The sequence below is a fragment of the Bos grunniens genome, chromosome 9 (genome assembly GCF_055505025.1).
Source record: "Bos grunniens cultivar Pamir isolate PY7600 chromosome 9, Bosgru_T2T1.0, whole genome shotgun sequence".
NCBI classification, from domain to species: domain Eukaryota; kingdom Metazoa; phylum Chordata; class Mammalia; order Artiodactyla; family Bovidae; genus Bos; species Bos grunniens.
In genome coordinates, this window is record NC_141173.1 from 21,174,423 (window position 1) to 21,201,470 (window position 27,048).

The 27,048-nt window shown below is 38.1% G+C and overlaps 1 long non-coding RNA gene across 3 annotated transcripts in view; it reads left to right on the top strand.

Moving 5' to 3' along the window:
• Nucleotides 1–27,048, top strand: part of LOC147365665 (uncharacterized) — a 319,969-nt gene that overhangs the window by 71,356 nt on the left and 221,565 nt on the right. The window contains exon 4 of one of the 3 annotated variants that reach the window (XR_015132295.1): nucleotides 7,437–7,473. The exons of the other annotated variants lie outside the window; for them this stretch is intronic. This is a non-coding gene — a long non-coding RNA (uncharacterized LOC147365665). The remainder of the gene's footprint in view (nucleotides 1–7,436; nucleotides 7,474–27,048) is intronic. 3 annotated transcript variants of the gene reach the window in all.

Here is a 27,048-nt window from a genome sequence, read left to right on the forward strand (position 1 = left end):
TGTTTCTAATCTACTCTAAACATAGCAGTGTGTGCATGCCCTTTCCAAAATCCCCAACCATCCATTCCCCCTGGCAACCATGAGTTCATTTTCTGTTGAGTCTCTTTCTGTTTCACAAGTAAGTTCATTTGTATCATTTCTTTTTAGATTCCACATATAAGGGATGCCATAGGGTATTTCTCCTTCTCCATCTGACTTACCTTACACAGCATGGCACTCTATAGGTCCATCCATGTCTCTGCAAATGGCCTCATTTCATTCTTTTTAATGGCTGAGTAATACTCCATTGTATATATGCACCACATCCTCTTTATGCATTCCTCTGTTGATGGACATTTAGGTTGTTTCCATGTCTTTGCCATTGTAAATAGTGCTGCAATGAACACTGGGGTGCATGGATATTTTCAGGCCATATTTTTCTCTAGATATATGCCCAGGAGTGGGATTGCAGGGTTACCTGACAGCTCTATTTTTAGTTTTTTATGGAACCTCTGTACTGTTCTCCATAGTGGCTGTACCAACTTACATTTCTGTGTACACACATATCTTTCTTAATGATTTTCTCAGTCTTTTTTTTTGCTGAGAAATCAATATTTTAAAAATTATTTTCTTAGTTTAATTTTTATTTTATACTGGAGTATAGTTGATTAACAGTGCTGTGTTAATTTCAGTGTATAGCAGTGTGACTCGATTATACATATATCCATTCTTTTCCAGGTTTTCTTCTCATAGACATTATTACAGGGGGTTGAGTAGAGTTCCCTGTGCTATATAGTAGGCCCTTGTTGACACTCTATTTTATATATAGTAGTATATATATGTTAATTCCAAATTCCCAACTTATCCCTCCCTCCCTTCCTACCTTTCCCCTTTGGTAACCATAAGCTTGTTTTCTATGTCTGTGAGTCTCTTTCTGTTTTAGAAATGATTTCATTTGTATGATTTTTTAGATTCCACATATATGTGATATCATATGATATTTATTTCTCTGTGTGATTTACATCACTCATTATAATTGCTAGGTCTATCCCTGTTGTTGCAAATGGCATTATCTCATTATTTTTCATGGCTGAGTAATATTTCATTGTATATATGCACCACATCCTCTTTATCCATGCCTCCGTTGACGGACATTTAGGTTGCTTCCGTGCCTTTGCTATTGTAAACAGCGCTGCAGCGAACACTGGGGGCATGTATCTTTTTGAATTATGTTTTCTCTGCATATATGCCTAGGAGTGGGATTGCTGGATCATATTCTTAGTTTTTAAAGGAATCTGCATACTGTTCTTCATCGTGATTGTGCCAATTTACGTTCCTACCAACAGTGTAGGAAGGTTCCCTTTTCTCCACACCCTCTCCAGCATTTACTGTTTGTAGACTTTTTGATCATGGGCCTTCTGACCAGTGTGAGGTGATACCTCATTGTAGTTTTGATTTACATTTCTCTAATAATTAGCAATGTTGAGCATCTGATTTTCTCAGTTTTGAAGGCTGAAAGTCATTGAGGTTAAGTTGTCCAACATACAAGCTAGTGAGTGACCGAAACAGAATTAGCACTTTGTTTCTTGCCTGATGCCGTATTGCAGACAACTTCAGTAAAGCTTGGATTGAAGTTGTAATTTTCTTGTATTTAGTATCATATACAAACTGAAAAAGAAATCTCCTTGTCTACAGTTGTTAAAAATTTAGCCTTTACACCAGCTTCATTAATTTTTATAGATATATATTTTCTAAATTATATTCTTTGGAAAACTATACCAGAACATTTTAAACAAAAAATGGTCCCATGGCCAAATAATTTTTAGAAACACTAGGTTATATGAAGATAAATAAGTTATTTGAATGCAGGACTTCTTAAAAGTCTTTAAAATTCTAATGTGCATTGAACACCTGCAGGAGGTGAATGTTTTCAACTTATTTTTGCCAGTGGAGAGACTGTTGTGAAGCATCTAGTAATAGTTCAATGAACCAATTTTTATAGAGCACAGTTTTAGAAATCATGCTTTAGTTATTTCGGTTCCTGTGAGCCTACTACCCAGGTGCATAGAGTGCAGGGAGTTTATGATACTTACATGAGAGTGCACTCTGGTTATTGATTATGGCAAAATACTTTCTTTTCTGTGCTGCCTCAATTTGAAGGAACTCCTATAACTTGAATTTTGGTGGTAAAACATAATATTCAGGGTGAGTGACATTTAGCTTTCCTTCCGATATTTAGAAATCCCTTAGTGTTAATGTGTAGGTTTTACTTACAAATATGTGTCTGTTTTATCCCTTCTTACTCATTTTCAGCAGCTGGAAATAAGGAAGAGACAAAGATCTGTCCGTCTTCTTCTTTGTTGCTTGCTGTTTAACTCTTTTTTGTCTTTCTTTCTTCGGTTTGGTCTTTTAAACCTGACTCAAAAGTTATTGATGAGCTCCAAGTAGGGCTATTCTGGCCTCATAGGTAATATCACAATTTACTTTGACAAACACTTTTATCTTTGGCTTGTAAATGAGCCTTCTGCTCATCGATATACCTCAATGGGGCTTTGGAGTAAGTTAACAACAGAAGAAGGCTCCCCAGATGGCTCAGTGGTTAAGAATCCACCTGCCAAGCAGGAGATGCAGGTTTGATTCCTGGGTAGGGAAGATCCCCTGAAGGGGGAAATGGCAACCCACTCCAGTATTCTTGCCTGCAAAATCCCGTGGACAGAGGAGCGGGGTCACAAAAGAGTTGGACTCTACTTGGCGACTGAACAACAACAGAAGAGAGAAATGTACAGGAGACATGTCTAAAATGTACTACATCCTTTTCTTGGATTCTTGCTTTCTGGGGGTCCCAGTTAACTTGAGAAAACTTACTTTCCAAAACATCTTTCACTCTTCAGAATTTCTCCGACTATGTGGTCAGCAGAACCTGAGTTAGTTGGTGTCCTGAATAACCATTTGTTTATTTCCATTCTGTTACACAGTTTCTAGGGGCTTCCCTGGTGGCTCAGATGGTAAAGAATCCACCTGCAATGCAGAAGACTGGGGTTCAATCCCTGGGTTGAGATGATCACCTTAAAATGGGTTGGCAACCCTCTCCAGTATTCTTGCCTGGAGAATTCCATGGACAGAGGAGCCTGGTGGGCTGCAGTCCTTGGGGTTACTAAGAGTTGGACATACTGAGCAACTAACACACACACACACATTTTCTAGAAGTTAAGTGTTCCTTGGGGCTAATACTCTCTGTTGGAGCAAGTTGGCTCATTGTTTCTGGGCAGACTTCTCCTTCCATTTCCCCAGGCTCTTCTTTAGAAGGTGTGACAGTTTCTACCAACCCTGATTTTTCTCTTGTGCTCCAGTGGCCATGATGTCCCATGGTTGCAGATTGTGAGCCACCTGAGAAAAACATCTGGTCACAGCATACTGGGACCCTAGGGACTGGTGACATCCACAGATCGTTGCACACATCTTCCCAGAATCAAACCCACAAAGTGTTTCTGGTATGAAATTTCTGTTATTCTTCTCAGAAAATGTATGCCAAAAGCCGGCAGTCACTTCTCTCCTTCAGATTTTAAGAGTGATTCACACTAAAGTGGCCAGAGCTGGCTAAAGTCACCATGGGCTGACACCCTTCTAGAAATGGTAACTGTTGGCAAGATCCCAGCAAGGTTTTGAGGCAGCGGCCCCTTACTGGCAGCAACTTCATTCAGTGGGTAAGGCCTCCAACTGGGGCAGCAGGCCCTGTTGGCCAGGCGCCCTTTCGCAGCAGCTTTCAGCAGATTAGCTCATAGCTGAATCCTCTCGGTGGTAGAAGGCAATAGTGCTGAGTGCCCCACAATTCCTTCACAAAAGTTCCTCCAAGTCTTTGAAGTCATGTTGGCCAAGCAAGTCTACGTCATACCATACCCCCCTGTCCTCTTAATTCCCTTTCATTCATAAAACTGTCCAGTTTTTGAGCTGGAAGAAAGCATCTCTACGATCAGCTCCTTATTTGGTAGCTGTGAGACACAGGCCTCAGAGAAGTGTCCTGAGTGCTCAGTGTTACAAGGAATCCGGTTCAACCAAAACTGGCATTTTTTTTTTTTTAACCTGTGCTCTCCCCCACAGCCCCAAGCAAGCCCAGAGCCATTTCTACCAGTTGCACTGCTGCAAAATGCTCTGAATGTGAGTCCTGAGACATGACTTAAGTTCTTTGCAGGAAGCAAAGGAAAGTGACTCTGATGAAGCCAAGCAAGATAAAAGACATATCCCAGGGCTCTAAAATGGATTGTCTTTCAGAAGAGCAAATGGAGAGTCAGACCCAAGCACTCTCTTGTCACTCTGTTGCCACTTGAGTTGAGAAGCAATTTTGATTTGAAAGCATATGGCAGATGTATTCCTAAGTATTTTATTCTTTTGTTTGCAATGGTGAATGGAATTGAAAGCATACGGCAAATAGGGACGTTACTGAGGTGATGGGAGAACAGTGTGTCCCGGTTTATCCATGGGTCAGGGTACTCTCCAAAAATTGGGATGGTTTGCTGGGTGACTGAGCTTGGTGATCCTGAAGAAGTTAAAGAAATACTCAGTTCAGTTCAGTCGCTCAGTCATGCCCGACTCTTTGCGACCCCATGAATCGCAGCACGCCAGGCCTCCCTGTCCATCACCAACTCCCGGAGTTCACCCAGACTCACATCCATTGAGTCAGTGATGCCATCCAGCCATCTCATCCTCTGTCGTCCCCTTCTCCTCCTGCCCCCAATCCCTCCCAGCATCATAGTCTTTTCCAATGAGTCAACTCTTCGCATGAGGTGGCCAAAGTACTGGAGTTTCAGCTTTAGCATCATTCCTTCCAAAGAAATCCCAGGGCCGATCTCCTTCAGAATGGACTGGTTGGATCTCCTTTCAGTCCAAGGGACTCTCAAGAGTCTTCTCCAACACCACAGTTCAAAGGCATCAATTCTTCAGCGCTCAGCTTTCTTCACAGTCCAACTCTCACATCCATACATGACCACTGGAAAAACCATAGCCTTGACTAGACGGACCTTTGTTGGCAAAGTAATGTCTCTGCTTTTTAATATGCTATCTAGGTTGGTCATAACTTTCCTTCCAAGGAGTAAGTGTCTTTTAATTTCACGGCTGCAGTCACCATCTGCAGTGATTTTGGAGCCCAAAAAGATAAAGTCTGACACTGTTTCCACTGTTTCCCCATCTATTTGCCATGAAGTGATGGGACTGGATGCCATGATCTTCGTTTTCTGAATGTTGAGCTTTAAGCCAACTTTTTCACTACCAGCATGCCATACAATTGTAACCCTGGATTTCTATTCATTTGATCATGTGAATAACTCTATTCATCAATGATTTTTAAAAGCACAAAGGAGGGTAATGTTTTGGCCTTTGTTAATAAATTGTTAAGTAATCAGTATTCTTGTTTTTCTAAAATTCAAGCTGTTAGCTAAGCAAGTATATCCATTAACTCTAAAGTACGTTTTAATGCTTCATTCTTTGTCTTAGTAAGATTTACAACATCCAATAATAAAATCCTTAAAAACATTTTTTTTTGAAAACAATTTAAAATTTAAAGGAAACAAATTACCTCTCTAAAGAAGGGGAACTGGAGTGTGTTGTTTAGAAAATTCTATTCTGAGTTGCTATCCTTTAAGGTATTATCATATAGAAGGATCAATACTGACCAACTGTATTAGACCTATATTAGACCTATTAGATATTAGACCTATATTATACAAGTCTAATATCTAATCATATATGATTTTCATATATCTTATCGAATATGATTTTTATATTTTTTCCTCTGTTTCTAAGAGTATGGAATATTTGAGAAGTTTGCCCTTTGTCAAGAATAATAGGAATATCATGTTAGATTATTATGTAGGTAACACATTCTATTTTAAATGTTTTATATCTATATTATATCCCTTTAACTGTTTTATAAAGTTCAGTAAAGTATATTCATTTGGAAATTGAAACATCATGAAGTATCTAGAAGCAATCTTGCTTGTCAGTGCAGAGAGATGAACGTTGATTGACTTTTTGAATGCATTTATCTGTGGGAACATTTATACACAGTGGACTTAGAAAATGATAGCATGGAAACAAAATGCACATATTTTGTTTTCCTCTTTTTTTATAGACATAAAATTCATGTAACATAAAATTCACCATTTTAACCATTTTAAAATGTACACTCCTGTGGTGTTTAGTATATTCACAATACTATGCTACTATTGCCCTAATTCTAGAACTCTTCTATCACCCCTAAAATAAATTCTATAGCCAATGCTCCCACATCCCCTGGCAACCACAAATTTAATTTCTGTCTTTATGGATCTGCCTAATCTGGACATTTCATATAAATGGAATCATGTAATATGTAGCCTTTCTAACTTAGCATACTATTTTCAAGATTCATCCAAGCTATAGCATGTATCAATACTTTATTACTTTTTTATGACTGAATAATATTCGGTTGTATGCAAATTTCATTTATTCATTCATTAGTTGATGAATATTTGAGTTGCTTCCACTTTCTGACATTATGTTTAATATTGCTATGAACATTCTTGTACAAGTTTTCATTTGAGCATGTTTTCAGTTCTCTTGGTTATATACATAGGAGTAGAATTGGGTCACATGGTATCTCTATGTTTAACTTTTTGAGGAACTGTCCAGTTGGACAGTGGCCAAACCATTTTACATCCTCACCAGCAATATATGATGGTGAATGTTCCAATTTCTCCATAATCTCCCCTACATTTATTTTATGTTTTATTTGATTTTGTTTTATTTAAATTATAGCCATTCTGCAGAATATCTCATTGTTGTTTTGATTAGTACTTTCCTAATAACTAATGATGTTGAGTATATACTAATATTCATCTACCTTTATGCTAAATGAAGTACCAAATGTAATTGAACAGAAAACTCAAGCAGTGTATGTAAACAAATATTATTATTCAAACACCATGTCAACAAGATGCAATTTCTAGTCTGTAACATTCGTGTGTATATTTCCTATAAAATTCCAGTTACATGTATGCACTGGCATATATGAAATAGTCTCATGGAAGTTAAGGGCTTCCCAGGTGGCTCAGTAGTAAATAATCCACCTACAATACAGGAGACACAGGAGACCTGGGTCCGATCCCTGAGTTGGGAAGATCCCCTGGAGGAGAAAATGGCAACCCACTCTAGTATGCTTGCCTGGAGAATCCCATGGACAGAGGAGCCTGGTGGGCTACAGTCGATGGGATTGCCAAGAGTCGGATGTGGCTTAGTGTGACTAAGCTGCAACAACAGCAGTGTGGAAGTTGAAGAGGGATCTGGGAAGTTGGAATTTTCAGCTGATTGATATAGACCTGAGTGACTTTCTGACAAAAGATGGATCTTTCAGTAACCGTCACGGGTGACTGCCTTCAACCACCCTTTATGTTCTCATTATTGTTTTTCTCTTTCTTCTCTTCCAGACTGGACACCAGCTGTCACCTGACTCTTCTTTCTGTTGTGAGTGTAATAATCCACTTTTAAATATAGGCCCTGAAGGTCTCTTCTAACAATCTGTTGAAAAGGTGTTTAAAATAATAGCAAATAGATGCTCGGTGGTTTCTTGATAAGATTACATTAGGGCTTTAGAAGATGGATTATGCGATGACCATTCTGACTGTTTAGTTACTTCTCCCTTTTTGTTAGTAGGTTATTTTTGGAGACATGACACCTAGTATTTGATTGCAAACATTCCAATGACCTTAGTTTTTAAAAACACCTGATAGTGTGGACTTTTGATTCTTCATGCTTTTCTGAAACAAGCAGTTTAGATTATTAAGCAGGTGCATTTAATTAGAAAAAATTTCAGACAAGGCTAAGATGGCCTGATGTCCCAGCAAACATTACTGTGATGTTACATGGCTGATCTGATGTCTGTCTTGATTTCCATGAGCCTTAAGATGCTAATTACCACTTTTAGCAGATATTTGGTGGCAGTTAATGTGCTCAGTTGCTACCAGTTCTTTTCAGAAGCAATTATAGGTTCTGGGTTGCACTCTTAAATTAACAACACACTTGTCAGATCTTGTAGAAGAGCTGTTTTCACCTTTTAACCACCTGCAGACCCTACTCTTCCCTAAGATGCATCTGAGTTGTGATAAATATTACCTGGGGTTTAGGGTAATATATGGCAATCCACTCCAGTATTCTTGCCTGGAGGATCCCATGGACAGAATAGCCTGGCAGGCTACAGTTCATGAGGTCAAAGAGTTTGACACAACTGAAGTGACTTAACACACACACACACACACACACACGCATTTTCCTCTCTATGTGCTTACTTATAACTACTGCATTAAAACAATACAAACACCTTTATTTTTCGCTACTTATGTGTAAACCAGTCACTTGTGTAAGTCCTACTGTTTATCTTGATTATCTTGTTTTACTGCTTCTTTGTTATGGATTGTCTGTGATGTCTGTTTAGTCAGTTTTGGGAAGGTTGCTTTTTTTCTGAAGAAAAATGGTGCAAATAAGTGGTTTAAGGAAGCTGTGTTTAAGTATCACTTACAGTAAGCCTACTTTGTTTTATCCTCCACTGTTGTCAGGCTAATACTGTCTGATATTTTGTTCCTAACCTCCACCCTCTTATCCAGGAAACTACCTTTCTTATTTTGATGATGATGGAAAGAAATGATAATGATGGTTTGACTCATTAGTCCTTAATTTAATGAAGTCAGATAAAAAAAAAAAATAAGTAGCCTAAATCATGTCTGAACAGTTTGGAAAGTGTTATCTCCAAGGAAAATAAAGTCCTCTGGCAATAATTTACAGGTTGTGTGGAGAAGTTGCTATGAGTAACAGATTGGCACAGGCAAATTTTATTTTCCCAAGGGTTACACCTCCTCCCAGATTTCTACACATCTGTTTCTTTCTCAAGTTCATCTGATCACATGCACAGGTTTCAAAGTATGTGTGGTTACCAAGTCTCGTTTGATTTACAGGCTGAATATTGCCAAGCATAGGGATTGATGGGCATCTCAGAGATCTAAGGTCTGAACAAGGAGTGAGTGTGACTTGGAGGAGATTTTAGTAATAAAGTCATGCTTTAAATGAAGCATAGATAAGAGAAGAAGGCATCAGACCAACAAAATATTGTTACTATGCATAGAGAGAAAGAGGGAATTGCAAGAAAGGTGGGATGCAAAAGAATTATTGTGTGTGGGTGGATATAGGTGAAAGATGAGAGAAAATGAGTTTCTCTTACCTGAATTGCTAGTCATTGGCCAAAACTGGTTCTTCGTGTTATTAATAGTGAAAGTTGATTTAAGGGATTTTTTTCCTCTTGATATTTAGAAAAAGTTTTTCTTTTTAAAAATTTATCCTCCATTTGCATGGAGAATTCATATCATCTAGGATACATTTTCTTTATAGAAGCTTGAAATCTTTGGGAACAATATTTCCTTTCCTAAACTTTCCTTAAATGTTTAGTTGTTAATAAAAAAATAAATTATGAAGCAAACTGTGACTGTATCTTAGACAAGTCGATAGCTTTTTCCAAATATAAACATATAATCTAATATTGTAAAGTCAGTGTAAATACCTGTACCAGACATCAACTTGCTCTTTATTTTTGCTAAAATGATAAGTGTAACATTGCCTTCTAAATCTACATTGTTGATTGTAACTGCAGGAGCTGGAGATATCTAGAAGGATTCATTAAAGTTTGAGGAAAGCAGTGCATCGCAGTGGTAAAAGCATATACTTGGCATCAGACAGGCTTCAGTTCAAATTCTGATTCAGTCTCTGTGTAGCTTTGGGCACATTGCTTAGCTTCCTTTAACCTTTGTTTCTTACTTTGTAATACAAACACACACACACATAATACTTGTAGAGCATACACAGTTCCCTCTGTACGTTGTTCAGTCGCTCAGTCGTGTCCTATTCTGCGACCCCTTGGGCTGCAGCACTCCAGGCTTCCCTGTCCTTCTCTATTTCCTGGGGCTTGCTCAAACTCATGTCGATTGAGTCAGTGATTCCATCCAACCATCTCATCCTCTGTCATCCCCTTCACTTCCTGCCTTCTATCTTTCCCAGCATCAGGGTCTTTTCAAATGAGTCGGCTCTTTGCATCAGGTGGCCAAAGTATTGCAGCTTCAGCGTCAGCATCAGTCCTTCCAATGATATTCAGGACTAATTTCCCTCAGGATTGACTGGTTTGATCTCCTTGCAGTCCAAGGGACTCTCAAGAGTCTTCTCCAACACCACAGTTCAAAAGCATCAATTCTTCAGCGCTCAGCTTTCTTCACAGTCCAATTTTCACGTCCATACATGACCACTGGAAAAACCATAGCTTTGACTAGACAGACCTTTGTTGGCAAAGTAATATCTCTGCTTTTTAATATGCTGTCTAAGTTTGTCATTGCTTATCTTCCAAGGTGCAAATGTCTTTTAATTTCATGGCTGCAGTCACCATCTGCATTGATCTTGGAGCCCAAGAAAATAAAATCTTTCACTGTTTCCATTTTTCCATTGTTTTCTCATCTATTTGCCATGAAGTGATGGGACCAGATGCTGTGATCTTTGTTTTTTGAGTGTTGAGTTTTAAGCCAGCTTTTTCACTCTCCTTTTTTACCTTCATCAAGAGACTCTTTAGCTCCTTTTCACTTTCTGCTTACATAAGGGTGGTGTCATCTGCATATCTGAGGTTATTGATATTTCTCCCGACAATCTTGATTTCACCTGGTGATTCATCCAGGCCAGCATTTAGCATGATGTACTCTGCATATAAGTTAAATAAGCAAGGTGACAATATATAGCCTTGACATACTCCTTTCCCAATTTGGAACCAGTCCATTGTTCCATGTCTGATTCTGTTACTTCCTGACCTGCATACAGGTTTCTTTTGGAAGCTGTTTAACTAAAAATTACATAAACAGTATATCTAATTCAAAGGTCTAACTTTTAATAATAATATTGGTAGTAATTATAATAGTGATACTCAAAGATGAATAAACAATAGATTTTTTAGGAATGGTACCAATTATAGTATAATTAACAATATAGAGACATATAAGCCCAAGAAAATATATAGAATAGAATCTCTTAGATATTGTTGTAGCCAAAACATTAATTTAATATTTCATGATATTTTGTATATGAACATTTATAAATGAGTATTTTCTTTGGTATTTGAGCAAAAGATTGCTTCCCACTGTTTAAATTTCAAGTGAGACTGCTTGTTTGTTTGATTGTTAAATTCTTTACTATAACATAGACCAATATAGTGCTTGCAAGAAGCCAGAACAGTTTTCTGCAGCAATGACTTCTTAATAAATATCAACCTGAAAAATATGTAGGAAATGTTATAGAAAGATGCTAAGTGATAGTTTGATAAAGGCATTATGGGAAATGCACCTGATACCAGAAGGCAGAGAGAGTGGCAGGGCTGGCTTGAGGTGTGGTTCAGTTCAGTTGCTCAGTCATGTCTGACTCTTTGCAACCCCATGGACTGCAACATGGCAGGCTTCCCTGTCCATCACCAACTCCTGGAGCTTGCTCAAACTCATGTCCATTGAGTTGGTGATGTCATCCAACCAGCATCAAAAGTTCTGCCACTTACTATATGTGTGATCTTGGGAATGTCTAGCTAACTTGGAACCTAATTTCCTCATCTGTAAAATGGGGATAATGATACCTGCCCCTGCAAACTGTTATGATGATGGCATCAGATTGCATTTATAAATAGTTTAATATAATAACAGGGACAGGTAAACACACTAGATTCAACCAATAAAGTGAGAATTAATCTTTTCACTGAAACGGAGTATAAGTTCTGTTATTTTTGTCTTGATTTACTTAATCTTTTTATATTAATGATTAGACCTAAATCATGAGTTTATTTTCAGAAAACTTCAGTGAAGAGTCATTTCTCTGTAACATCATCCATTAATGTGAGGTTGCAGTTCTGACTTTCTAATGAGGCTTTTTTTTTGGAAAGTTACTCAGTCGTGTCTGACTCTTTGCGACCCTATGGACTATACAGTCCATGGAATTCTCCAGGCCAGAATTCTGGAGTGGGTAGCCTTTCCCTTCTTTAGGGGATGAGGCTTTGCTCTGTAAAAAAAAAAAGAAGTTATTGTTGTTATTGCTTATTAGTGCATGCTTTTTCCATTATAACCTATTTATTGTTTTTACAACATGTAATCTGCTTTGATAATTGAGGTGAATCACACAATTTTTAAAAAAGAGGAGAGTTTCTGCATCCAGTTTCTTAAACTAACTAGTCAATTAGCATACAGATTTAATTATCTGCCTCGAGGGTGATCAATAATTAATTTACCCACTTAAAAGCTATGACTTGGGTGTGCCCCTTAAAGCATGCCAGTTAAAAATAGAAAAGCCAGGCTATAAAAAGTTTATGTTTATTGACAAATTGGAAGATGTTGCTAGGCTTTTTTATAAGCTCTCTGAAGACCATTGCTTTATTTGAGAAGAAATTTTAATTACTCTTGAAAAGGCTGCTTAAGTCTTAGCATTATATCCCTACTTTGTAATACATACCCAGTTCTCACTGATGATTCCCCTGTAGTTGTGGTGCTTAGGGGGCATTGTAGTAGACAATGCATAAACTTGCTGTGAGTTGACTAAGATGGAAAAAAACGACTTTGAATTAGTCTAGTTAATTTAACCCATATACTTGAGAGAACCAGAAATACTGGTTGCTATGAAGTATTTGCTAATATAAAATGGTAAGTTTTGCACATGTTATTAACAAGCCTGCAACTGAGTTGGGAGACTGAGGAAAATTCGACTTGTAGCCACCTTTGTTTCCAAAACTATTAAGTTTATCTGAAGTTATCATGCCAACAGTTTATCATCCAACAGTTTATCATGCCAACAGTTATTTTCCATCTGCTCAGTCTGTTCTGGCATGACTGGCCTGCTCTCTGTTCTTTAAATTTTTTTTTTTTACAATGTTGTTTTCTGCCATACAACAACATGAATCAGCCCCAGTTATGCATATATCCCCTTCCTATGGAGCTTCCCTCCTTTACTCTCATCCCATCTCTCTAGATCACCACAGAGCACCAGACTGGACCCCTGTGTTACACCCACTACTAGGCATATACCCTGAGGAAATCACAGTTCTAAAAAACGCACGTACCCCCAGTTTCATTGCAGCACTGTTTACAACAGTCAGGACACAGAAGCAACCTAGATGTCTATCCACCCATGTCCATGAATGGATAAAGAAGATGTACATATATACAATGGCATATTACTCAGCCATAAAAAAGAACAAATTTGAGTCAGTTCTAGTGAGGTGGTTGAACCTAGAGCTCATTATACAGAGTGAAGTAACTCCTTTCTGTTCTTAAACAAGCCTTGGAGACTTTGAACTTGTTGTGGCCTCTGCCTCGCCTGCTCTCCTCTCCCATATTTGCACCACCCATTTCTTTATGTCCTTCAAGACTTTGCTCTTGGTCATTTTCTGAGTTGCCTCCTCTGATCCCCCTACTTAAAATTTCACACCCCAGTGTTTCCAATTTCCCTTCATCTGTTCTGTTTCATTCTAGAGGCCCAATCTAAGCATCATTTAAAGCACTGTGTATTTAAAAACACTTCTGTTTTTTGTTTCTCTTCTCAAATGTCCCCATCAAATGTAAACTCTAGAATGCCAGGTACTTTTACTTTATTTATTTAATATACTTTTATTTGCTTTATTCAATGCTGTCATCTTTCCAAGACTAGAATATTGTCAGATACCTAATGAAAACCGAATAAATATTTTGAATGAATACAAAATGATTTAATAAATAGGTTCACGGGACTAGCTTGAACACCTGGAAATGGTTCTAATTGATTATTTGGCTGATGGCCTCAAATCTGGACTTATCAAATGGAATGTGCCTGGTGCAGCTAAAGTGCCAGAAATAAATGACTATCTTTCTGTTGTTGTTTGTGTTTTGGCTGCATGGTGTGGATTACAGGAGCTCCCCACCAGGGATTGAACCTAGGGAACCATGGCAGTGAAAAATGCCAAGTCCTAACCACTAGACTATCAGATAATTTCAATAAATTGATTTCTTATGGAAAGATAAAGCCAAAGAATTTAGGGAGGTTTGGTATATCCCAACTTTGTTCCTGAAGAAGATGTAGAAAGTACTTCTAGACATTGACAGTCACTGGCTAGGTGATCTTGAGCAAGTCACTTCACCTTTCTGAGCCTCAGTTTCTCACCTGGGGTGATTATGCATCACAGGTACAGTGAAGGTTTAAAATGAGATAGTGGGTACCAGGATTATAGTACCATTCCTATTTTTGCTACTTTTATTTTAAATATATTAAACCAAAGGCTAATAACACTGACATTGAAAACATGACCTGCAACTATAGGTGGATGGAGCACTTCCTTTGAACAGAACCAGGCCCAGTGCCTGGCGTATGGGAGGTAAAGCACAGATGCTGACTTGCATTGCATGTGTCATGTTCCTGTTGGCAGAGACTGGCTGAAAATGGGGAATGGTTGCTGTGTGGAGGCATTCAGGCCCTGAAATCAAGCCCAGAGCCTTTGGAGTGGGAGCACTGACTCCAAGACCCTAGACTACCAGAGAACTAACCCCAGGGAGTATCAGATAGTGAGAACTCACATAGAGGAAACCACTTGAATATAAGACCCAGCATCACCCAACCACCAGTAGCACCCTGTTCAGGACGCCTCATCTAAACAACAAACAAAGCAAAAATACAAACCCAGTCATCAGCAGACAGGATTATGAACTCACCCAGCCTTGCCCATCAGAGGAAAAACAAACAAAAACAAATAAACAAAAACTCAGCACAAATCTCACCCTATAGGAAGCTTACAAACCACTGGACCAAACTTAGGAGAGGAGAAAACGGAAGAAAGAAAGAATTCAGCCTTGAAGCCTGGGAAAAGGAGACCTCAAACACAATAAGTTAAAAAAATAATGAAAAGACAGAGAAATACCACACAAATGAAGGAAAAAATTAAACACAGAAGTCCAAATAAATGAAGAGGAAATAGGCAAACTACCTGAAAAAGAATTCAGAATAATGATAGTAAAGATGATCAAAAACCTTGAAAACAAAATGGAGAAAATGCAAGAATCAATTAACAAAGATTGAGAAGAACTAAAGAATAGACATACAGAGACAAACAACACAATAACTGAAATTAAAAATACTCTGGAAGAAATCAATAGTAGAGTAACTGAAGCAGAAGAACGAATCACTGAGCTGGAAGACAAAATAGTGGAAATAACTTCTGAAGAGCAAAAATAAAGTGAAAAGAATGAAAAGAACAGAGGATAGTCTCAGAGACTTCTGGTACAATATCAAATGGCACCAACATTTGAATTATAGGACTCCCAGAAGAAGAAGAGAAAAAGAAAAGGTATGAGAAAATTTTTGAAGATATTATAGTTAAAAATTCCCACACCATGGAAAAGGAAATAGTCAAGCCCAAGAGGCTCAGATTTGCATACAGGATAAACCCAAGGAGAAGCATGCCCAGACACATACTAATCAAACTAGCAAAGACTAAACACAAAGAAAGACTATTAAAAGCAGCAAGGGAAAAGCAACAAGTAACATACAAAGGAAAACCCCATACACTTAACAGCTGATCTTTCAACAGAAACTCTTCAGACCAGAATGGAATGGCAGGATATATTTAAAGTTCTGAAAGGGGAAAATCTACAATGAAGATTACTATACCTGGCAAGAATCTCATTCAAAATTGATGGAGAAGTAAAAAGCTTTTCAGACAAGCAAAAGTTAAGAGAATTCAGTACCACCAAACCAGCTTTACAAAAAATGTTAAAAAGACTTAAATAGTCAAAAAATACAAGAAAAAAGATCTACAAAATCAACCCCAAACAATTAAGAAAATGGCAATAGAAACATATATATCAATAATTAATTTAAATGTAAATGCATTAAATGCTCCAACCAAAAGACACAGACTGGCTGAATGGATAAAAAAACGAGACCATATATATGCTGTCTACATGAAACCCACTTCAGACCTCAAGACATATATAGACTGAAAGTGAGAGGATGGAAAAATATATTCCATGCAAATGGAAAGCAAAATAAAGCTGGAGTAGCAATTCTCATAAGACAAAATAAGACCTTAAAATAAAGAAGATTACAAGAAATAAGGAAGGACACTACATAATGATCAAAGGATCAATCCAAGAGGAAGACATAACAATTTTAAATATTTATGCACCAACATAGGAGCACCTCAATACATAAGACAAACATTAACAGACATAAAAGGAGAAATTGACAGTAACACAATAATAGTAGGAGACTTTAACACCCCACTCACACCAATGAACAGATCATCAAAACAGAAAATTAATAAGAAAACACAAGTCTTAAATGATACATTAGATGAGATGGGTCTCATTGATATCTTCAGGACGTTTCAAATGCAGAATATACCTTCTTCTCAAGTGCATATGGAACATTCTCCAAGATAGACCACATCTTGGGTCACAAATCAAATCTCAGTAAATTTAAGAATACTGAAATTGTATCAAGCATCTTCTCCAACCACAATGCTATAAGACTAGATATCAATTACAAGGAAAAAAAACCTGTAATAAATACAAACATGTGGAGATTAAACAATATGTTTCTAAATAACTAACAGGTTACCGAAGAAATCAAAAGTGAAATCAAAAAATTTCTAGAAAGAAATGACAACTCAAAATCTATGGGATGCAGAAAAAATAGTTCTAAGAGGAAAGTTTATAGCAATACAATCCTACCTCAAGAAATAAGAAAAACATCAAATACACAACCTAACTTTATACCTAAAACAGCTGGAAAAAGAAGAACCAAGAAGCCCCAAAATTAGTAGAAGGAAAGATATCATAAAAATCTGAGCAGAAATGAATGAAAAAAAATAATAAAGATTAATAAAACTAAAAGATGGTTCTTCAAGAAGATATACAAAATTTACAGACCTTTGGCCAGATTCATCAAGAAAAAAAAGAGAAGAATCAAATCAACAAAATTAGAAATGAAAAAGGAGAGGTTACAACAGACAATGCAGAAATACAAATGATTATGAGACTATTATGAACAACTATATGGCAATAAAATGGATAACCTGGAAGAAATGGACAGATTCTTGGAAGATTCAGTCTTCCAAGACTGAACCAGAAAGAAATAGAAATTATGAACAACCCAATTACAAGCACTGAAATTGAAGCTGTGATCAAAAATCTTCCAAAAAACAAAAGCCCAGGTCCAGATGGCTTCACAGGAGAATTCTATCAAACTTTTAGAGAAGAGCTAATGCCTATCCTTCTAAAACTCTTTCAGAAAATTGCAGAGGGAGAAACACTTCCAAACTCATTCTATGAGGTCACCATCACCCTGATACCAAAACCAGACAAAGACAATGCAAAAGAAGAAACTACAGGCCAAATTACTGATGAAGATAGATGCAAAAATCCTCAACAAAATGTTAGCAAACAGAATTCAGCAACATATCAAAAAGCTGATACACCATGAACAAGTTGGGTTTATTCCAGGGATGCAAAAATTCTTCAATATACACAAATTAATCAATGTGATATACTGTATTAACTGAAAGATAAAAACCATATGATAATCTCAATAGATGCATAAAAAGCCTTTGACAAAATTCAGCACCTATTTATGATTAAAACTTTAAAAAAAAAATGAGCATAGAAGGAACCTACCTCAACATAGTAAAGGCCATAAATGATAAGCCTACACAAACATTATTCTCAATGGTGAAAAGCTGAAAGCATTCCTCCTAAGATCAGGAACAAGAGAAGGGTGTCCACTTTCACCACTATTATTCAACATAGCCCTGGAAGTCCTAGCTACAGCAATCAGAGAAGAAAAAGAAATAAAGGAAATCCAGATTGGAAAAGAAGAAGTAGAGCTCTCACTGTTTGCAGATGACATGATACTGTACATAGAAAACCCTAAAGATAGTATCAGAAAATTACTAGAGCTAATAGGTGAATTTACCAAAGTTGCGGGATAAAAAATCAATACACAAAAATCACTTGCATTTCTATATACTAACAATGAAAAATCAGAAAGAGCAATTAAGGAATCAATCTCATTCATCATTGCACCAAAAAGAATTAAATATCTAGGAATAAACTTACCTAAGGAGACAAAAGAACTGTACACAGAGAATTATAAGACACTAATGAAAGAATCAAAGGTGACATAAACAGATGGAGAGATATTCCATGTTCCTGGGTAGGAAGAATCAATATTGTGAAAATGACTATACTATCAAACACAATCTACAGATTCAATGCTATGCCAATCAAATTACCAATGACATTTTTCACAGATTTAGAACAAAAAATTTCACAATTCATATGGGAACACAAAAGACCCTGAATAGCCAAAGCAGTCTTGAAAAAGAAGAATGGAGCTGGAGGAATCAGCCTTCCTGACTTCAGATTATACTACAAAGCTACAGTCATCAAGACAGTATGGTACTGGCACAAAAACAGAACTATAGCTCAATGGAACAAGATAGAAAGCCCAGAAATAAATCCATGCACCTATGCGTGCCTTATTTTTGACAAAGGAGGCAAAAATATACAATGGAGCAAAGACAGCCTCTTCAATAAATGGTCCTGAGAAAACTGGACAGCTACATGTAAAAGAATAAAATTAGAACACTTCCTAGCACAATACACAAAGATAAACTCAAAATGGATTAAAGACCTAAATGTAAGACCAGAAACTATAAAACTCCTAGAGGAAAACATAGGCAGAATAGTTGATGACATAAATCAAAGCAAGATCTTCTATGACACACCTCCTAAACTAATGGAAATAAAAACAAAAGTAAACAAGTGGGACCTGATTAAACTCAAAATCTTTTGCACAGCAAGGGAAACTATAAGCAAGGTGCAAAGATAACCCTCAGAATGGGAGAAAATAATAGCAAATGAAATAACTGACAAAGGATTAATTTCCAAAATATACAAGCAGCTCATACAACTCAATACCAGAAAAGCAAACAACCCATTCAAAGAGTGGGGAAAAGAACTAAACAGACATTTCTCCAAAGAAGACATACAGATGGCTAACAAACACATGAAAAGATGTTCAACATTGCTCATTACTAGAGAAATGCAAATCAAAACTACAATGAGATATCACCTCACACCAGTCAGAATGGCCATCATCAAAAATTCTACAAACTATAAATGCTGGAGAGGGTGTGGAGAAAAGGGAACACTCTTGCACTGTTATGGGAATGTAAATTGATACAGCCACTATGGAAGACAGCATGGAGATTGCTTAAAAAACTAGGAATAAAACCACCATATGACACAGCAATCCCACTCCTAGGCATATACCCTGAGGAAATCAAAGTTGAAAATGACACATGTATCCCACTGTTCACTGCAGCACTATTTACAAAAGCTGGAACGTGGAAGCAACCTAGATGTCCATCAAGAGATGAGTGGATAAAGAAGATGTGGTACATATACACAATGGAATATTACTCAGCCATAAAAAGGAACACATTTGAGTCAGTTCTAATGAGGTGGATGAACATAGAACCTATTATACAGAATGAAGTAAGTCAGAAAGAGAAAGTTAAATATTATATTCTAACACATATATACGGAATCTAGAAAAATGATCCTGAAGAATTTACTTACAGGAAAGCAGTGGAGAAGCAGACATAGAGAATAGACTTATGGACATGGGGAGAGGGGAGGAGAGGGTGAGACGTATGGAAAGAGTAACATGGAAACTTACATTACCATATTCAAGATAGACAGCCAACGGGAATTTGCTGTATGGCTGAGAAACTCAAACAGGGGCTCTGTACCAAACTAGAGGGGTGGGATGGGGAGGGAGATGGGAGGGAAGCTCAAAAAGGAGGGGATATATGTATACTTATGGTTGATTCATGTTGATGTTTGACAGAAAACAGCAAAATTCTGTAAAGCAATTATCCTTCAAAAAATTAACTGAAAAAAAGGAAAATACTTCTAGACATGAAGAAATTCATTGGTAAGGAGAGTGCAGCACCTTTGAAAAAAACTGCAGTGGCTAGCATCTTCAGAATAGGATAATACTATCAGGTACATTGTAGCTCACGTCTATCGAGGACAAATTAGCAGCACTTTATTAGCCAAGTAGAGTGGTGTGGTACCTGTAATAATCCTCAGGGTGAGAGTGATAATAATTAAATTTGACATTCAGAAGACTTTGGAAGTAGCTACCGCACAATTGCACTCATCTCACGCGCTAGTAAAGTCATGCTCAAAATTCTCCAAGCCAGGCTTCAGCAATACGTGAACCGTGAACTTCCTAATGTTCAAGCTGGTTTTAGAAAAAGCAGAAGAACCAGAGATCAAATTGCCAACATCTGCTGGATCATGGAAAAAGCAAGAGAGTTCCAGAAAAGCATCTATTTCTGCTTTATTGACTATGCCAAAGCCTTTGACTGTGTGGATCACAATAAACTGTGGAAAATTCCGAAAGAGATGGGAATACCAGACCACCTGATCTGCCTCTTGAGAAATTTGTATGCAGGTCAGGAAGCAAGAGTTAGAACTGGACATGGAACAACAGACTGGTTCCAAATAGGAAAAGGAGTTCGTCAAGGCTGTATATTGTCACCCTGCTTATTTAACTTATATGCAGAGTACATCATGAGAAACACTGGACTGGAAGAAACACAAGCTGGAATCAAGATTGCCGGGAGAAATCTCAATAACCTCAGATATGCAGATGACACCACCCTTATGGCAGAAAGTGAAGAGAAAGTAAAAAGGCTCTTGATGAAAGTGAAAGTGGAGAGTTAAAAAGTTGGCTTAAAGCTCAACATTCAGAAAACGAAGATCATGGCATCTGGTCCCACCACTTCATGGGAAATAGATGCGGAAACAGTGGAAACAGTGTCAGACTTTATCTTTTTGGGCTCCAAAATCACTGCAGATGGTGACTGCAGCCATGAAATTAAAAGACGCTTACTCCTTGGAAAGAAAGTTATGACCAACCTAGATAGCACATTCAAAAGCAGAGACATTACTTTGCCAACAAATTTTAATGTCAAGGCTATGGTTTTTCCTGTGGTCATGTATGAAGAGTTGGACTGTGAAGAAGGCTGAGCACTGAAGAATTGATGCTTTTGAACTGTGGTGTTGGAGAAGACTCTTGAGAGTCCCTTGGACTGCAAGGAGATCCAACCAGTCCATTCTGAAGGAGATCACCCTGGGATTTCTTTGGAAGGAGTGATGCTAAAGCTGAAACTCCAGTACTTTGGCCACCTCATGTGAAGAGTTGACTCATTGGAAAAGACTCTGATGCTGGGAGGAATTGGGGGCAGGAGGAGAAGGGGACAACAGAGGATGAGATGGCTGGATGGCATCACTGACTCGATAGACGTGAGTCTGGGTGAACTCTGGGAGTTGGTGATGGACAGGGAGGCCTGGCGTACTGCGATTCATGGGGGTCACAAAGAGTTGGACACGACTGAGCGACTGAACTGAACTGAACTGAATGGATCATGAGGGATTCTCGGACTGAAACTGATGATATCCTACTAAGGGCCTACTTAAAAAATCTCTAGGTTTGACAGTGACCTGAGTGACTCCAAACAATAGACATTCATGGACTTTCCCTCACTTGTCTGACCTGATACAAATCATAGACTCAGAGCTCCTTTAATGAAGGGAAAGATCTGTCATACTGAGGAAGAACTCTGCAGTAGTCTCAAGTATATCTCCCTTCTAGTCATTTTCTAGCATTTTCTAAGGAGTGTATTACTAGTGATAATACTTGGAATCAGCTAACTAAAATGGACTGGAATGGGTGAATTTAACTCAGATGACCATTTTATCTACTACTGTGGGCAGGGATCCCTTAGAAGAAATGGAATAGCCATCATGGTCAACAAAAGAGTCCGAAATGCAGTACTTAGATGCAGTCTCAAAAACGACAGAATGATCTCTGTTCATTTCCAAGGCAAACCATTCAATATCATGGTAATCCAAGTCTATGCCTCTTCATGGTAATCCAAGTCTATGCCCCTTCAGTAACGCTGAAGGAGCTGAAGTTGAACAGTTCTATGAAGACCTACAAGACGTTTTAGAACTAACACCCAAAAAAGATGTCCTTTTCATTATAGGGGACTGGAATGCAAAAGTAGGAAGTCAAGAACACCTGGGGTAACAGGCTAATTTGGTCTTGGAGTACAGAATGAAGCAGGGCAAAGGCTAATAGAGTTTTGCCAAGAGAACGCACTGGTCATAGCAAACACCCTCTTGTAACAACACAAGAGAAGACTCTACACATGGACATCACCAGATGGTCAACACCGAAATCAGATCGATTATATCCGTTGCAGCCAAAGATAGAGAAGCTCTATACAGTCGGCAAAAACAAGACCGGGAGCTGACTGTGGCTCAGATCATGAACTCCTTGTTGTCAAATTCAGACTGAAATTGAAGAAAGCAGGGAAAACCACTAGACCATATAGGTATGACCTAAATCAAATCCCTTTTGATTATACAGAGGAAGTGAGAAATAGATTTAAGGGACTAGATCTGATAGACAGAGTGCCTGATGAACTATGGACGGAGGTTCGTGACATTGTACAGGAGACAGGGATCAAGACCATTCCCATGGAAAAGAAATTCAAAAAAGCAAAATGGCTGTCTGAGGAGGCCTTACAAATGGCCGTGAAAAGAAGAGAAGTGAAAAGCAAAGGAGAAAAGGAAAGATATAAGCATCTGAATGCAGAGTTCCAAAGAATAGCAAGGAGAGATAAGAAAGCCTTCCTCAGGGATCAATGCAAAGAAATAGAGGAAAACAACAGAATGGGAAAGACTAGAGATCTCTTCAAGAAAATTAGAGATACTAAGGGAACATTTCATGCAAAGATGAGCTCCATAAAGGACAGAAATGGTATGGACCTAACAGAAGCAGAAGATATTAAGAAGAGGTGGCAAGAATACACAGAACTGTAGAAAAAAGATCTTCATGACCCAGATCATCATGATGGTGTGATCACTCACCTAAGAGCCAGACATCTGGACTGTGAAGTCAAGTGGGCCTTAGAAAACATCACTGTGAACCAAGCTAGTGGAGGTGATGGAATTCCAGTTGAGCTATTTCAAATCCTGAAAGATGATGCTGTGAAAGTGCTGCACTCAATATGCCAGCAAATTTGGAAAACTCAGCAGTGGCCACAGGACTGGAAAAGGTCAGTTTTCATTCCAATCCCAAAGAAAGGAAATGCCAAAGAATGCTCAAACTACTGCACAATTGCACTCATCTCACACGTTAGTTAAGTAATGCTCAAAATTCTCCAAGCCAGGCTTCAGCAATACGTGAACCGTGAACTTCCAGATGTTCAAGCTGGTTTTAGAAAAGGCAGAGGAACCAGAGATCAAATTGCCAACATCTGCTGGATCATGGAAAAAGCAAGAGAGTTCCAGAAAAACATCTATTTCTGCTTTATTGACTATGCCAAAGCCTTTGACTGTGTGGATCACAATAAACTGTGGAAAATTCTGAAAGAGATGAGAATACCAGACCACCTGATCTGCCTCTTGAGAAACCTGTATGCAGGTCAGGAAGCAAGAGTTAGAACTGGACATGGAACAACAGACTGGTTCCAAATAGGAAAAGGAGTTCGTCAAGGCTGTATATGGTCACCCTGCTTATTTAACTTATATGCAGAGTACATCATGAGAAACACTGGGCTGGAAGAAGCACAAGCTGGAATCAAGATTGCCGGGAGAAATCTCAATAACCTCAGATATGCAGATGACACCACCCTTATGGCAGAAAGTGAAGAGGAACTAAAAAGCCTCTTGATGAAAGTGAAAGAGGAGAATGAAAAAGTTGGCTTAAAGCTCAACATTCAGCAAATGAAGATCATGGTATCTGGTCCCATCACTTCATGGGAAATAGATGCGGAAACAGTGGAAACAGTGTCAGACTTTATTTTTCTGGGCTCCAAAATCACTGCAGATGGTGACTGCAGCCATGAAATTAAAAGACGCTTACTCCTTGGAAGAAAAGTTATGACCAACCTAGATAGCATATTAAAAAGCAGAGACATTACTTTGCCAACAAAGGTCCATCTAGTCAAGGCTATGGTTTTTCCTGTGGTCATGTATGGATGTGAGCGCTGGACTGTGAAGAAAGCTGAGTGCTGAAGAATTGATGCTTTTGAACTGTGGTGTTGGAGAAGACTCTTGAGAGTCCCTTGGACTGCAAGGAGATCCAACCAGTCTATACTAAAAGAGTTCAGTCCTGGGTGTTCATTGGAAGAACTGATGCTGAAGCTGAAACTCCAAAACTTTGGCCACCTCATGTGAAGAGTTGACTCATTGGAAATGACCCTGATGCTGGGAGGGATTGGGGGCAGGAGGAGAAGGGGATGACAGAGGATGAGATGGTTGGATGGCATCACCGTCTCGATGGACATGAGTTTGAGTGAACTCCAGGAGTTGGTGATGGACAGGGAGGCCTGGAGAGCTGTGGTTCATGGGGTCGCAAAGAATCGGACAGGACTGAGCGACTGAACTGAACTGAACTGAAACTTATTATTTAAGCCATAGGTAGCTGACTATCAAAATGTGCTTGCGATTGAATTTGATAAAGGCTGACTACCCTCCAGTTTAGAAAGCTATGATGGCTGAATGATTGTGGATATTCAGTTTTGGAGAGAAGAGGCACATGCTTTAATTTGGAACATAGCTTTTTTTCTTTATGCCAGGTATGAGCATGCTGTTGTTTTTATTAGCAGTGTTTGAAATTACATGTATAGGAAGAAGGTTATGTTTGTATTGGAATATTGGATTGGATTATTTATGGCAGTTAATGCCAATAATCACTCCTATCACACTCCAGCTTGTGTTCCATATCAGTCATTTTTGAATCTCAGTACAACTCCTGTCTCTTGTTTATGAAATTTTTCCAGTCTCTGAAGTCTATAACACTATTATAGCCAATAATTTATGCCTTAATTATATACTCTTTTTCTTAACTAACTTTATATGTAAGTGCTTATACTTTCCTTGATATATTATTTTGAGATGAGGATATCTTATATTCTCCTTTGTACCATGTTCAAAACCTTTGAGCTGTTAATATAATGGAACTTCCATTTTCATAATCTCTTTTTAGGTGATATTTCATACTCATTTGTAACTTTGATAAGTAAAGCCTCAACTCAATCATAGCAACTCAGTCAAAAATAGTCATAACAGACCAAATAGGTAAGTCTCGACACCCAAAGTCTGGAAAAGTTAAAATGCATCAGCCTTTCTGGAAAGAGGTCAAAACACCCATTTTTTATTTCAGAAAGCAACCAGCAGAGGGAGCAAAAGAGATGTTTAAGCGTCTTTGTTCCTGCTTGCGGACCTTCCAGGATGGTTGCTGTTTAGAGCTAGGCTGTGTTTTTAAATATATATTCCCCCAATCCCAAGGCAGAAATACTGCTTTATAATTACCATGCACCTGTGAAGTCAGTTCTAAGAGATTCTACCTAAAGGATTTCTTTCTACAATTTTGAGTCCCATGAAAACCTCTGAAGGTACAAGGTAAAAATTCAGGCCTAACATTTTAGGCCTTCAAAACTCTAGGTAGTTTAGAAATGATGACAGAGGGATTTTATTTTATTATTTTTATTTTTATTATTTTTTATTTTATTTTATAACTTTACAATATTGTATTGGTTTTGCCATACATCAAAATGAATCTGCCACAGGTGTACATGTGTTCTCCATCTTGAACCCTCCTCCCTCCTCCCTCCTTGTACCATCCCCCTGGGTCGTCCCAGTGCACCAGCCCCAAGTATCCAGTATCATGCATCGAACCTGGACTGGCGACTCGTTTCATATATGATATCATACATGTTTCAATGCCATTCTCCCAAATCATCCCACCCTCTCCCTCTCCCACAGAGTCCAAAAGACTGTTCTATACATCAGTGTCATCTTTCTAAATTCCGTATATATGCGTTAGTATACTGTATTGGTATTTTTCTTTCTGGCTTACTTCACTCTGTATAATAGACTCCAGTTTCATCCACCTCATTAGAACTGAATCAAATGTATTCTTTTTAATGGCTGAGTAATACTCCATTGTGTATATGTACCACTGCTTTCTTATCCATTCATCTGCTGATGGACATCTAGGTTGCTTCCATGTCCTGGCTATTATAAACAGTGCTGTGATGAACATTGGGGTACACGTGTCTCTTTCAATTCTAGTTTCCTCAGTGTGTATGCCTAGCAGTGGGATTGCTGGATCATAAGGCAGTTCTATGTCCAGTTTTTAAAGGAATCTCCACACTGTTCTCCATAGTGGCTGTACTAGTTTGCATTCCCACCGACAGTGTACGAGGGTTCCCTTTTCTTGGAGAAAACCCTCTCCAGCATTTATTGCTTGTAGACTTTTGGATCGCAGCCATTCTGACTGGCGTGAAATGGTACCTCATAGTGGTTTTGATTTGCATTTCTCTGATAATGAGTGATGTTGAGCATCTTTTCATGTGTTTGTTAGCCATCTGTATGTCTTCTTTGGAGAAATGTCTATTTAGTTCTTTGGCCCATTTTTTGATTGGGTCATTTATTTTTCTGGAATTGAGTTGTAGGAGTTGCTTGTATATTTTTGAGATTAGTTGTTTGTCAGTTGCTTCATTTGCTATTATATTCTCCCATTCTGAAGGCTGTCTTTTCACCTTGCTAATAGTTTCCTTTGTTGTGCAGAAGCTTTTAAGGTTAATTAGGTCCCATTTGTTTATTTTTGCTTTTATCTCCAATATTCTGGGAGGTGGGTCATAGAGGATCCTGCTGTGATGTATGTCGGAGAGTGTTTTGCCTATGTTCTCCTCTAGGAGTTTTATAGTTTCTGGTCTTACATTTAGATCTTTAATCCATTTTGAGTTTATTTTTGTGTATGGTGTTAGAAAGTGTTCTAGTTTCATTCTTTTACAAGTGGTTGACCAGATTTCCCAGCACCACTTGTTAAAGAGATTGTCTTTTCTCCATTGTATATTCTTGCCTCCTT